This window comes from Dryobates pubescens, chromosome 5, assembly GCF_014839835.1.
Source record: "Dryobates pubescens isolate bDryPub1 chromosome 5, bDryPub1.pri, whole genome shotgun sequence".
NCBI lineage: Eukaryota > Metazoa > Chordata > Aves > Piciformes > Picidae > Dryobates > Dryobates pubescens.
In genome coordinates this window covers 27,723,497-27,736,091 of record NC_071616.1, presented here as the reverse complement: position 1 = coordinate 27,736,091, position 12,595 = coordinate 27,723,497, and positions in this window count along the sequence as shown.

Genomic DNA, 12,595 nt, shown 5'->3' with positions numbered 1-12,595 from the left:
TTGGAAGTGGTTTTTAGATAGCCTGTTTTAGGTTGCAACTCTGATTATCATTTGGATTTGTTCTGTTGAAGGGCACTATTTTCATTGCGTTGTTCCCATGAGCAGTTCAAGAGCTGCATCTTTTCAAAACAAGCTGTAGCCTTCCTTGGTTCAGAGATTATAAAATCTTGAGGGAAGAAAAATAAATCACATCTATTGGAAATCTCCCCTTCCCCCCTTTCACTTTGTGAGCAACATATGTCTGCATGTACATGTATAAGTTTTATGGCTCGCATATCTATTACCCTCATTCCAGAAATCTTTGTCTGAAGGCACAGAGACTATTATTGCCATTTGCCTCCCACTGAGCTTGAGGCTGGACTAAGAGCTGGTGAATGTATAGAGAGGTTTGGATTTTCTTCTTTACTCTTTAAACCCATTTTCTTGAACCCAGTTACTTGAATCAAAACATACCCCAAATCATTATTTATAATCACTCAGTAGCCACTGTGTATATTTTGGGGTTTTTCCCCCCTCTCTATGAACTGACTTAAAGTGGGGAAAGATGCCAACAGAGCTAGTATGGAGGAGAAAAGAGACTACATTATTTTGAGGATGAGAAAACAATACCAACTTACTTGAGGAACTGATCTTCTGTCTGTATTTATTTTCCATTTTGGAGGCAGGATTTTGTGAACGTAGTTGAGGACAAATGAGATCTATGCTAGGAGAAAGTTTGAGAAGTCCAATTCTGAAAGATCAACTGGACAGAAACCAAATTCTTTCTATTAACATAGATGTACTCTCTATAATGGTACAAAAATGATGATTTTCACTGCCCTAAAATACCTATTTTTTCCTTTGTAGGCAGAGGAAGATAAAAAATAGGAGAGCTGCATAAATTGTGTATATTTCTTGTTCTTACATTCCTTACTCTTGCTGAGCAGAAAGCAAGCTGTTAAGTGATGCTGAAGGCTGCATGGCAGTTTCCAATGCAGATCTGCACGGGACAAGGTCTGGTGTATTGAACATGGAAATACTGCTTAGTATCATTCCCTTCCTTTTGTAATTGTATCAATTGCTCATACATTTTTCTTCAGTGATCCTGCCGGCTCTCTAGTGAGGCCAGATCTTACAAGCAGTGTTTTTGCATGAAGAGCAAAACATTTCCACCATGATTAAAACCAGTCTCACACTGTGGCACTTTCCCCATGGGATTGTTCTGCTGCTTAATGAATTTGACAGCAGACTGTTTAAATTTCTTAGAATATTAATCTCAGTGCAATTAGCAATGTTTGTGTCTCTCTCCTAAAGCATTGGACTGAATTCTTCACCCATGAAGAAGTGCATTAGAGTGGGAACAGCAAAGAACAACCACTGCTAATGAAACCCAGTGACAATTTTGTGTTGCTTTTCCTGAAGAACATGCCCTGCTTTTATGTGAATTTGATAGCAATAGCAGGAGTATTGGAAAACAGTGAATTCTGCATCTCCCTCATCCAGATCATGATCATACATATTTTCATGAGTTGTCAAGAAGTACTAGATAGAACTTTTATTAAAGCAATTGGCTTGACAGAGTGACATGGCAAACTGGGTGCAGGCAGCAAGTACATACATTTCCTGTCTCATCATTAAACTGCACACTAACTATACAGCTTTGCTGTTGAGAAGAAAATAGTTTTAGGATAGAGGTGCAAGGATACTGCAGACAAGAGACTGTACAGTATATATATTGCCAGGTGTATTAAAGATCCTTAAAATACAGTGGGCAAAGCTGGTTCAAATGAATTACTTTGGTAGTAATAACATGCACAGTATGTTTCTTAATGTTGTGTTCTGGCTTGATCCACTACAACTGCTTCTGTCTTCTGAAAGGTCTGAATTCAACCACTGAAAAAGAAGAATCACTAAGTTCAGAGAAGCCACAGAGGAAAGTGGAGAACTGGATGAAGGGTGGCTGTCTCATAGGGGTGGTCCTATGAAAGGTGTTACCTCTTCTTTACATGGGTATATGTTCTACCCTGTACTGTCAATGCAGCTTGACTTGGAGCATTGTAGCTTCTCCTTTCCTTGAAGCCAGGCAGCTGGATAACTGCTGTTGCTCACTGAAGAGTGTGACAAGGAAGCCAAAACATTCCTCAGAGCAGTTTTCTGAAGCTTCTGTCAATCCAGATGTTAATGCTTTGCTGAGTACTCTATGTATCAGTATAGGAGCAAGATTCCACTTAGAGAAGATCTATGCTTTAAATAAAAGCATCTAGCACAGATAAGTTACAAGACCTTGAATGGAGTTTGCCTTGCAGTAGGCAGAGCACAACATGTTTTATATGTGGTGTGAGACTCCTAGCTATGGTGCAAAAAGCAATGATGTATGTGTTCTGCAAAGTTATTAATGAGCCATGGGGAGCAGGTAGACAAACTGGATTGCCTAATGTGTCTCTTCTAGCTGTGGCCTTGGGATCAATAGCAACAAATCAGGTTGTTGAACTGCCTCTTAACATTATTTTTGCTCTAAGCAGCCAGCAGCTCAATATGGCAGCTGTGCTGCCACCACGGCAAAGAGACTAAAGGCATATTAGGTAAGAGAGCAGGGCAGGGAAACCCACACAACTACTTCCATTATATTTTATCTGCAGGGCTTGGAGTCTGCTTGTGCACAGCATTAAGATCTTCCTAAAATAAAACAAAGGAGGAGAATGTATTTCTGTGCCAACACACTTGCAAAGCTGAACAACAGATTTTGAAACAAATGCAACAGTAGTAGCAGAGAGACTCATCTGCTACAAATAATGTATTTAGCCATTTGAGTGGGCAAGAGAGCTGATAGATACCTCAAAAGTAATGAAATCTCCTCTCTAAAATCATTGTTTGCAATAAGGCTTAAGGGCAGTCAGCATCCCACCAAACTGCTGAGCAGCCTACAATAACAAGTCCTAAATCAAGACTGAATAGAAGCAGCTGTTCATCACAGCTTTACCCTGTACATCCATGTGAAGATACAGGAAAAATGCCCTGCTATATCTGGGGCCAAACAAAACCAGGAGTCTTTAATCTGTAAATTGTTATAAATTTTGTCTATTATTAGAAGCTTTTGGTATTCTCTAACAATCCCAGTTGTTAATATCCTCTTTATATTTCTCTGCAGGCTTCTGAGAGTTCCTAATTTCACATAGCTTTGTCCATTTATCCTGTGTAATTTTAACATATTTCATGTGGCTAATCACAGAGCAAAATCTGAAAAACTAGTCTTTTTTAAGGATGATTTCCATTATTGAGCAAAAGATGCCAAAAATTCAAAATTCCAGCTTCTGTGCTCTCAGAGTATTCAGAGCTCTGGAGAATTGGATTTCATCTGGTTAATGCACAACAAGAAAAAGGGCAGTCAGGTCCCTGGTGATAATGTCAGACATCAGGATTCGGACAGGCAGAGCTGAGCACTTCATTAACTCCTGCTCTGCCCATCTGAGCTACACTGACTTCCTGGACACAGCCGGAGCTGAGTTTAAATGAACTAACCATCAGTTACAGCATCCTACAGCTTGTCAATCCTCAGGAAAACAAATGCATTTATTCCATATTTATTATATGAGCCATATTCTATTAGGTATGCTATTTTTAATACATTGGTCCGCTACCCATAAGCAGGGGTAGTTTAACATGTAGTTAGCTGTTTGCCCATGGTCTGGAAACATCCTGAAGAATTCAAAGCATCCCAAGGCCTTAAAGTCTCCTACTGGCCTTGATCTGACACTGTTTTGTGTTCTCCCATGTAGATTTCTTGGTGCCCTTTACCTTGGCTTTCCAGCTTGAAACAGTGAAAATAAAGTCAGTACTATGCTGTTCTCTAGATGTGTAGGGAACTCCTAACAGCTATTTTTGGCCTTTCAGGCACAAAGGAGGAAAGTCTCCAGCTGTCTACCCAGGAGACTCTGGGGGAATGAATGCCTTTGTAGAACAAAATGCATGGCATTTTTATCTCATCCTGGCCTATACCAGGGCATTTACACTGAGACAACATCACCAGACCTACTTTTGCAGTAACTTGTTTTGGTAATTACAGCAACAGGAACTAGAAAAACAACTCTGATAACACAAATCTGACACATATCTAATCAGCTCAGTGACATTCCTCCGAAGGCAGATTTGCCTGAATGACATAAACAGATGGTTCTGTTGGTATCAAGGCAAATACCCGTTCAGATCAGCACAAATTATGTCTCCATCTTTTTGAGAACTCTTAGGAGCATTGTGCCACCCATTCTCTCTTTCCTATGAAGGCTGCTAGTGAAGGTATTTTTCAGTTGTAGAATAGAGTCAAAAAGCTTCATATGATAATAGAAGATTTAACTCTCTCCAAACCTCTGCTTAGTCTCCCTGCAAAAGCAAAAATCGCTGAGGTTTCTTAAGTATTGAATGCTAATGAATCAAGTTTCATCTGTATGGTAGCATCAACTCATTTTAGTCTAAAGCCTTATGCTAACAGATCTCAAAGGGGATCTCACTGTTACCCAGACTTTAAAAAGGCTAAGAACAGAGACAAGTAACTTAGAATATACATAGAATATACATAGAATAAACCAGGTTGGAAGAGACCTTCAAGATCATCGTGTCCAACCCATCAACCAATCCAACCCCACCCAAACAACTAACCCATGGCACCAAGCACCCCATCAAGTCTTCTCCTGAAAACCTCCAATGACGGCGACTCCACCACCTCCCCAGGCAGCCCATTCCAATGGGCAATCACTCTCTCTGCATAGAACTTTTTCCTAACATCCAACCTAAACTTCTGAAGAATGTCTCAAAATTCAGTGCCCAATCATTCCTCCCTTGGCATCCCTCACTTTAAATCCTTTGTCATCATCACATGTCTCTATGCCTTCATTTTATTTCTTTCTTTGTTTTCTCTATGTTTGTCACTGTGTGTTTGCCATTAAACACTAGCCTATTCAGTAAAGAAAAGCAATCCCAATATGCTAAGCCATTTTAAATGTAGTCACACCTGTAGTTCTCAGATGCCCGGCCAAGCTGCTGCAGCCATATCAATCATTTTTAAATCTTACTGTAACCAAAGGAAAGTGTACTCCTTGGCCAGAAACTGAACTGCCTCCCTCACAGGTTCCTTTTTGTTCTGGTATTGTTTTGGGAGCTGGCTGCATTTCCTGGGGAGTTCAGTCCCACTAATAAGTGAATGCAATTGAACTGCTCACAGATCTGGGCCTAAAACTTTTCAGTTACTGCCTTTATAAGGATGATTGAAGTTCCTGATGCTGCAAGCTGAAGGACCTTTGCTTCCACCTGGAGTCAACTGGATTAATAACACTTCTACAGTTCTGACGTCTGTTTCAGTAGATCAACTTGCAGGACTAGCTCTGGGTTGCTGGAGTTTTATTTTATATATAATCTAAAGATATCTGTAATTTCATAATCAAAAGAAAGAAAGAAAGCAGGATACTGTATTTTTTTAAATGAGAAGGTAATAAGAAACAAGTCAGAATATTTTGATAGATATGCTGGAAGGGTGTATAATGTATTGAACAGTTGCACTATTTTTTCTATTGTCTGAGCACCTAAACTGAGAAATACCTTTTCTTTCTTTAACAAAGATCTCTTTCATTTCTGAAGTTTCAGAGTTTGAAAGCAGTGGATTGCAACATTTCAATGACATTTACAATTACTGTAAATAAATCCAGTAGCTAGCTTTGTGAGGTAGCCTATAACCTTTGCGGTTTGGTTATCTCAAATATTGGCTCATTTGGGGTTTTTTTTGCTGTGGTTTGGTTGGTTTGGTTTGGTTTGGTTTTTCCAAAATAAGCTAAATAGTGACACTTCTGAAAGCACCTCCAGCTCATGTATGACTTCCTTCAGCTCATGTAAAACAGCTTTACAGGAGCCTTTTGGTATCCATTGTTACTTTTCTTAATAATTCTTGACAATTTAATTATCTTGTATTTTCTGTCTGCTACCCTCTTGTGTGCACTGACAGGTTGGCAGGGCTTCTCTGTATTGTTTTTTGTAATGTATGGGTTACATACATTTAAAGAGAAACCTTTACTCTTGTAATTGTTCTTGAAATGTGGGTCTCTATGTATAAAGAAAAAAAGACTTTTAAAATGTCCTCTCTTTTCTTTAAGTTTACTGTAATTGGCAAGTTCAGCTACCAGAAGTTTATTCTTTTAAGCTCCTGTTATATTGTTTTCCACTTATTGAGTGCTTTCACTCTGTCTGTACTTGGTACTGATTCTTTTGCTATGGTGAAATGACAAGTTTTGTTAATATGGAAGTTGTGGTTTTGGATAAAGTTCTTCAAACTGCTGGCACTGTGTGAATTTTTGTCTTCTTTTTGTTCTCAGACTACTTGAGAGTATTTAGAAATCTATAGTTGCAGTTGTTTAATTACTACCTCTAGTGATACACTGACACTAACAATTTGTTGCAATTTACAAATGGGCTTGATGTCAGCCTTGGGAAACCACCTCTGCTGCAAATATGACACAAACCCCCCCCACTGCGTCTCCTTCTACAGAAATGGATTAACCTGCTTTCAGAGTTCAAGAAGTGCCTCAATACAACTCAGAGCCAAGAAAAAAAGATGTCTCAGCTTCTTAACAAAAAAAAAAGGCTCAGGAGCCCTTATACCATGTACCCTTGTGTGGCTGCACTCTCCAGTTCTTGAGTTTATCACAGCCTTCCTGACCAACAGGTGTGGATGTTTTTGTGACTGTGGCTACAGACTCCTGTCCTAGGGCAACCATTCCAAGGGTTTTTTGGAACTCAAAGGTGGCATCGAACCTCACTTCAGGTTGTTCAGCAAGCTTCATAAAGGCAAATAGTGGCAAGAGGAGAAAAGGAAAACATTTGGCTTTGCTAATACAGCGTTTAGCATGCCTTACTTTTCTCCAGAAGGGATCCAATGAATCAAGTAGATTCAGATCTACTGAAGGAATAACAAAAAGGACTCAACTGTAATAAAAATTCAATGTTGAATGAAGCAAATGCAGGACATTGCAAAGATGCAAACCCTGGTAGCAAGTCGGGGAGTGGGGGGAAGCACATTTTCTTCTAGTTCCAGTCTTTAACAATCTACAACTTAACATTTTCCAGAGTTCACTCATCACACTGTAATGCAGTGTGGCAACTGCTCCACTCACAATAATACCTAACTGTAACTGACTTTTCTCTTGCAGCTATGGAATCATACAGATCTCAGTGCTGTTCATTTCTAAATTCTGCACAATAATTAGACATGAACATAATGTAGACATGGCAATGTTCTGTTGAACAGGGAGGAAGAGTATCAGGCATTTAGAAATTTGAAGCCATGTGAAATTGTCACTGTTTTCTTGCACAGCTACTGTCTGCTAGTGTGAATTGTTTTGCAGTGAGACTAATAAAGGATATCAGCCTTTTAGCCCAAAGAATTCTGCCCACTATAGCATTTCAGCTGACATATTTTGCTTTGCCCAATGCCATCTTACAAGTTTTTTTAGGGAAAAGAATAATTAATTCAAATATTTTTGAACGACTGAGTGACTTCACTGCAGCAACTGTAGCATGCGCACATCTCTTATGGGGACTGAGGATATACCTCCATAAACAGCCTGCTATCCATTTTCATTGCCTGCTGTAACAACAGAAACAGAGGAATCAAACAAGAGCTTACCTTTTAGTTTGAATTCTTGTGAGATGTTTCTGAAAGGCAATGAGCGAAGAACTTGCCAGCTCATATGCGGTACAAGTTGGCACCAAGCCAAGGAAAGCCAGCTAGCCTGTCCTCTTCCCGTGCCTGCCAGCAGCAGCAGCCAATTAATACTGTTCCTCATCAAGGTTTTAAATTGAACTAAGAAAACCCCCCACAAAGGTTGTGTTACAGTTTATAAAAATGCAGAGTGCCGTTCTGAATATGTGAGAGCAACTGACTGCCGTATTTCCTTTACATATCCAAATAATCCTTGCCCATTAGAGGCAATAACAGTGCCCCTTTCACAAATATTTTTTTTCTTGTCGCTTCTGGTTTTAATTGCAGAAGTTTTAAGCCTGAAGATGTTAGTTTGGTACAGAAACAAGCTTTTACTGGACTGTGAATTTCCCTAGTGACTCCTTAAGGGGTACATAAAGTGATTTATTTTCCCTGGGCCGCCAGCTTGCCAAGGAATTTTGAGCAGATAATTTTATTTTCTCAGCAGCGTGGCTCTTCTTCCAAGTACCTGAGTGTGGTTTGTTTGTTTGGTGTTGTGTTTTTCATGTGGTTGGGGTTTTTTTGTTTGGTTGGTTGGTTTGGTTTGGTTGGTTGGGGTTTGGATTTGTTTTGGTTTGTATTTGTAAGGAAATAACTGTCGAGATTTCATTTCTTTCTCTTTGCTACTATTCAAATTCTTTTGATCTCTGGCACTATTTATTACTTGAAAAAAGCTTCAAGAAAATATTCCCCAAATTTCCATGTGATAACAGCTGATCCAAAGAAAGTATTTACAAAACAGTAAGACAAGGAACAATGGGTTTAAACTTGAACATAGAAGATTTCACCTCAACATGAGGAGAAACTTCTTTACAGTGGTGGTGATGGAGCACTGGAATGAGCTGCCCAGGGAGGTTGTGCAGTCTCCTCTGGAGACTTTCAAAACCCACCTGGATGCATTTTTGTGTGGACTACCCTAAGTGATCCTGCTTTGGCAGGGGCATTGGACCCAATGATCCCCTGAGGTACCTTCCAACATCTAATATACTCTGATACTGTGTGATACTGTGATACTTGTATCCTTCATATTCTGGTAAATCAAAATACCCATTCATCCCCCTGAAGGCCTAATGCTTTGGGGTTTTTTTAATACTCATATGATCACACCAGTTTCTCTCAGCTGAACTAGTTTCTACTCTCTTCACAACCATCCTTACTAATTTCAGCTTGATATTTACTGTCTTGGTTTTGTTTCAGGTGGATTCTGTCTTTCAGAACACATATTGAGTGTGGTATCCTAAAGTCAAACTCAAACTTCGACCATACAAGAATTTTCCTTACTTTCCTGTTTCCTTTGTAGTTCAAGCTTTATATAGGACCTAATTCTTAAAGCTGTAGAATAATCGAGATGAGATTTTCCGTTTTAACAGGAAACGCATATGGGAAAAGCAGATTAGCAGAACCAGAGTGCAGGACCATTCCACAACTGGAAATAACAAACCCCCAACATTGTTTTCCCTCCTGCACTGCAGACATCAGTTGCCTATCCCATGCATATCACACAGATGAAATTGTAGTGAGATTTAAAAAAAAAAAATACAAATAGAAAAAAACCCAACCACATAAGGAAACAAAAGACCAACCAACAAACAAAAAGACCCAAACAATTCCAGAGTGCTGGAATTTTGCTTAGAGGCGTTACTCTGACTGAACTTTGAAGTATAGATTATGGGTTTTGTAGCCTGCTGAAAGAGTAGCTGTGCTGAGTTCCTAGAACAATTCTGTGATTGGCACCTCTGACAAGAGTGACTTTGTTATGACCCATTACTTATTCTGTGGACACAGTTAATGGAGGTTTTTCACAATGCCAAAGAGGACAAGATAGGACTTAAGTTTCACAACCTGCTTAGCATCGTATCAGCGCAGGCATTTGTCTTCTGCCACTTTACTTAGTGTATGATCCACTGTATTAATTTATTCCTAATGCATTTGACTCACAGTGGAGTTTAGCATTTAGTTTCCACTGAAAAGCTGCTGGAATTGCTGTCTCAAGTCTCCACTTACTGTAAAGAGCATAGAAATTCTATTCAGACCATTTTCCCCTCTCTTGCATTTACCTTTATTTTCAGCTCAAGCACAGGAATCATACATACATACATACATACATACATAGAATCTGTAAACTTCAGCCTACAATTTCTTTGTATTGAGGATCCCTGACCAAGTCCCATCTACAAGCCATTCTAGAGAAGTCTGGTTTCCATTGCCTGGCAAGCGATGTATAAGGAGTGTTTCTGGGCAGAGAAATACGTGACATTTGGAAGAGTCCTGATCTTCATCCAGAACAGGGACCCCAGGAGAGTACCGCAAGTTACATTTTAGCTTTCATGCCAGGGTATTGATTATTTAGGAAGATTCTGGGGGTTTGCTTGTTTGTTGGTTGGTTGATTTTTTTAGGATGGAGTCTGATGACAGAATTCAGAAGCTTAACCTTTTTCTGGAACTATTCCAAAGTCATTTGAAAGCCTTAGACAAATCTACAGATTGATTTCTACACTTGAAATTCATTAAAACCCAGTACCACCACAGAACTGTCAGTTAGGATATAGAGCTTTACACATTTTGTTTCCAGAGAGCTGTAACTATCGATATGTGTTACCTTTTCAGGTCAGAAAACTTTCTGGTAATCAGATTCAAGACAATATTATTTTGGAATGAAAGATTGTAGTCTGTTCCACAAGCCATAGGGTTCGTTTGATTTAATTGGTTCAGTGCAATCTGTGAGGCTGTCAGAGGACGGCATCATGGTTTCTCTGAGTGAAATGTAAAGGCAGTGAAGGAGATACCTGAAAGGAAGTTGTTTAATAAAATCTTGTTCTACTAAAACCTGAAGTAATTCTTCTGACTTTTTAGATTGTCTTTCACTGAGTGCCATCCCACGTAAACCTTGCAGTGTCTGCATCACTTCAGCTCCTTTGTCTTAGAAACAACATTTAGCTTGGATCTGAGGCATTGATATATATTAATAACTATTCTTCTTCCCTTTGGTGTCAGAGGCAAAAGCCTTATCTGCTTGCATGGAAAAACACCCTCTAAACCTCTGTTGCTTAAGTTTCTAGATCATCTTTTTTTCCCTTGACCTACAAGGTTACCTCAACAGATTACAATACTCAAGAATTACTTTTATTCTACAGCAATTTGCTTCCCTTCCTTTTCTTACCTATCTTCCTTAAACCATGTCAACATGCACACTACAAATGTCTTCCATTCTGCAGATTATTTGACACTGGAAGAGTACATAGGTTTCCCTGGACAGCTGCGAAGTTGAGACATGAGGTTTAAGTATTATTCTTGTTGAAAATAATCTAAGTTTGTACACTCTAACATCTAAAGTGATATTTTTCCTATCTTGTTTGGAAGACCAATGGCTTTGCTATAATCATAACCAAAGTATTTATTTCCCTTCTTTTCCATCAGTAACAAATACTGTTTAATGTAATGCTATAGCCTTGAGACAGCATTAGAGCTCTCTACTGGAATGCTACATTATCTACTATAAACTAATCATTATACCAGAGTTACAGGGAATTATGAGTCCTTTTTTTTTTAATAGGTTACAGAACCAAAATGATTTATATCCCATCTGTTTATCAGCATATAAGGAATCCACAGAAGGCACTCCCCACCCCTCTTTACTGCATACTTTATCCTAATTCACATAGGATACAATTGTATTAGTCATTTAGAGATGAATCATAAATGTAAAGAGGTATTGAAACAAAAATATCACCCATTTCTTTTCCTAAATATGCTTTTTGAAAGAGTTTAGCTTTAAACAACAACAGAAAAATCGTCCTTAATAAATGTAACTCAGATATGGAAAATATTCATAAAATGCAGGTCTTGAGAAAGGACTGTCTGAACATTTGTGGTCTATTTATACACAAGATCAAGTTAAATATTCAGAGTGTCTTTTGGCTTTGGAATCCTTCTAAGAATTTCTCTTAAATACTGTGGAAAGCCTTGAACAACCTGGTCTAGTGGAAGGTGTCCCTGCCCAAGGGGTTGGGGGGCTGTTGAACTAGGCGATCTTTAAGATCCCTTCCAACCCAAACTGTTCTATAAATCTATGAATCTATGACTAGCACAACCTTGAAACTTTTCTCTCTTGTACATTTTAGAAACACACAGAAAAGTAATTTTTGATGGCCTTCTATGGACTTTGTTGAGAATTCTTAGAAGCAAAAACACTAGAATTTCATTTCCATCACTCAAAATAACACCATAGTTTATTGACTCGAGCAAATTGAGCAATATTTTCAGCAGATCACCAAAAGGTAATCTTACTCATAGTTCCTACACACATTTTAAATTACTTTGCCTACTGTAATACTGGATTTAGTAGGGTCCATCTCCTTTTAGGTTACTAAGACTAAGTTCTGAGTTAGATGCTTTATTTCACATATGGCCCAGAAAATATCCAGTAGGATGATTGCTGACTGCAGGACTAGGAAGAAATGAAAGCAACAATTTCTGGTTGCCTGAGTTACTGTTCTTTATCAAGCTCAAAAACAGGGGATTTTGACAACTCTCCCTTATAACATTGCCATGATACCCGTAATATTTCTGGCTGCAGAGTGTCAACTCAGCTTTCCCTTTATGAATCAGCATATTGAAAGAGTGAATCTGTTCCTCAGGTTCTGCCAGTACTTTCCCTCTTTGTTACAGAACCTGAATCCCTGAAAGCAATGAGGGGATTATTTCTTGGGAAGGTCTTTGTATAAGACTGTGAGAACTACTATTTGGCTGATACATAAATGCCTCCTGGCCTTCAGTGGTTCTGGATTTTTAAAAGCAACCCATCCCAAGATCAGTGAACCCTGAGAGAAATTTGCTGATGTTATGCTTCCAGCCACCACACTTTGACACTACTTT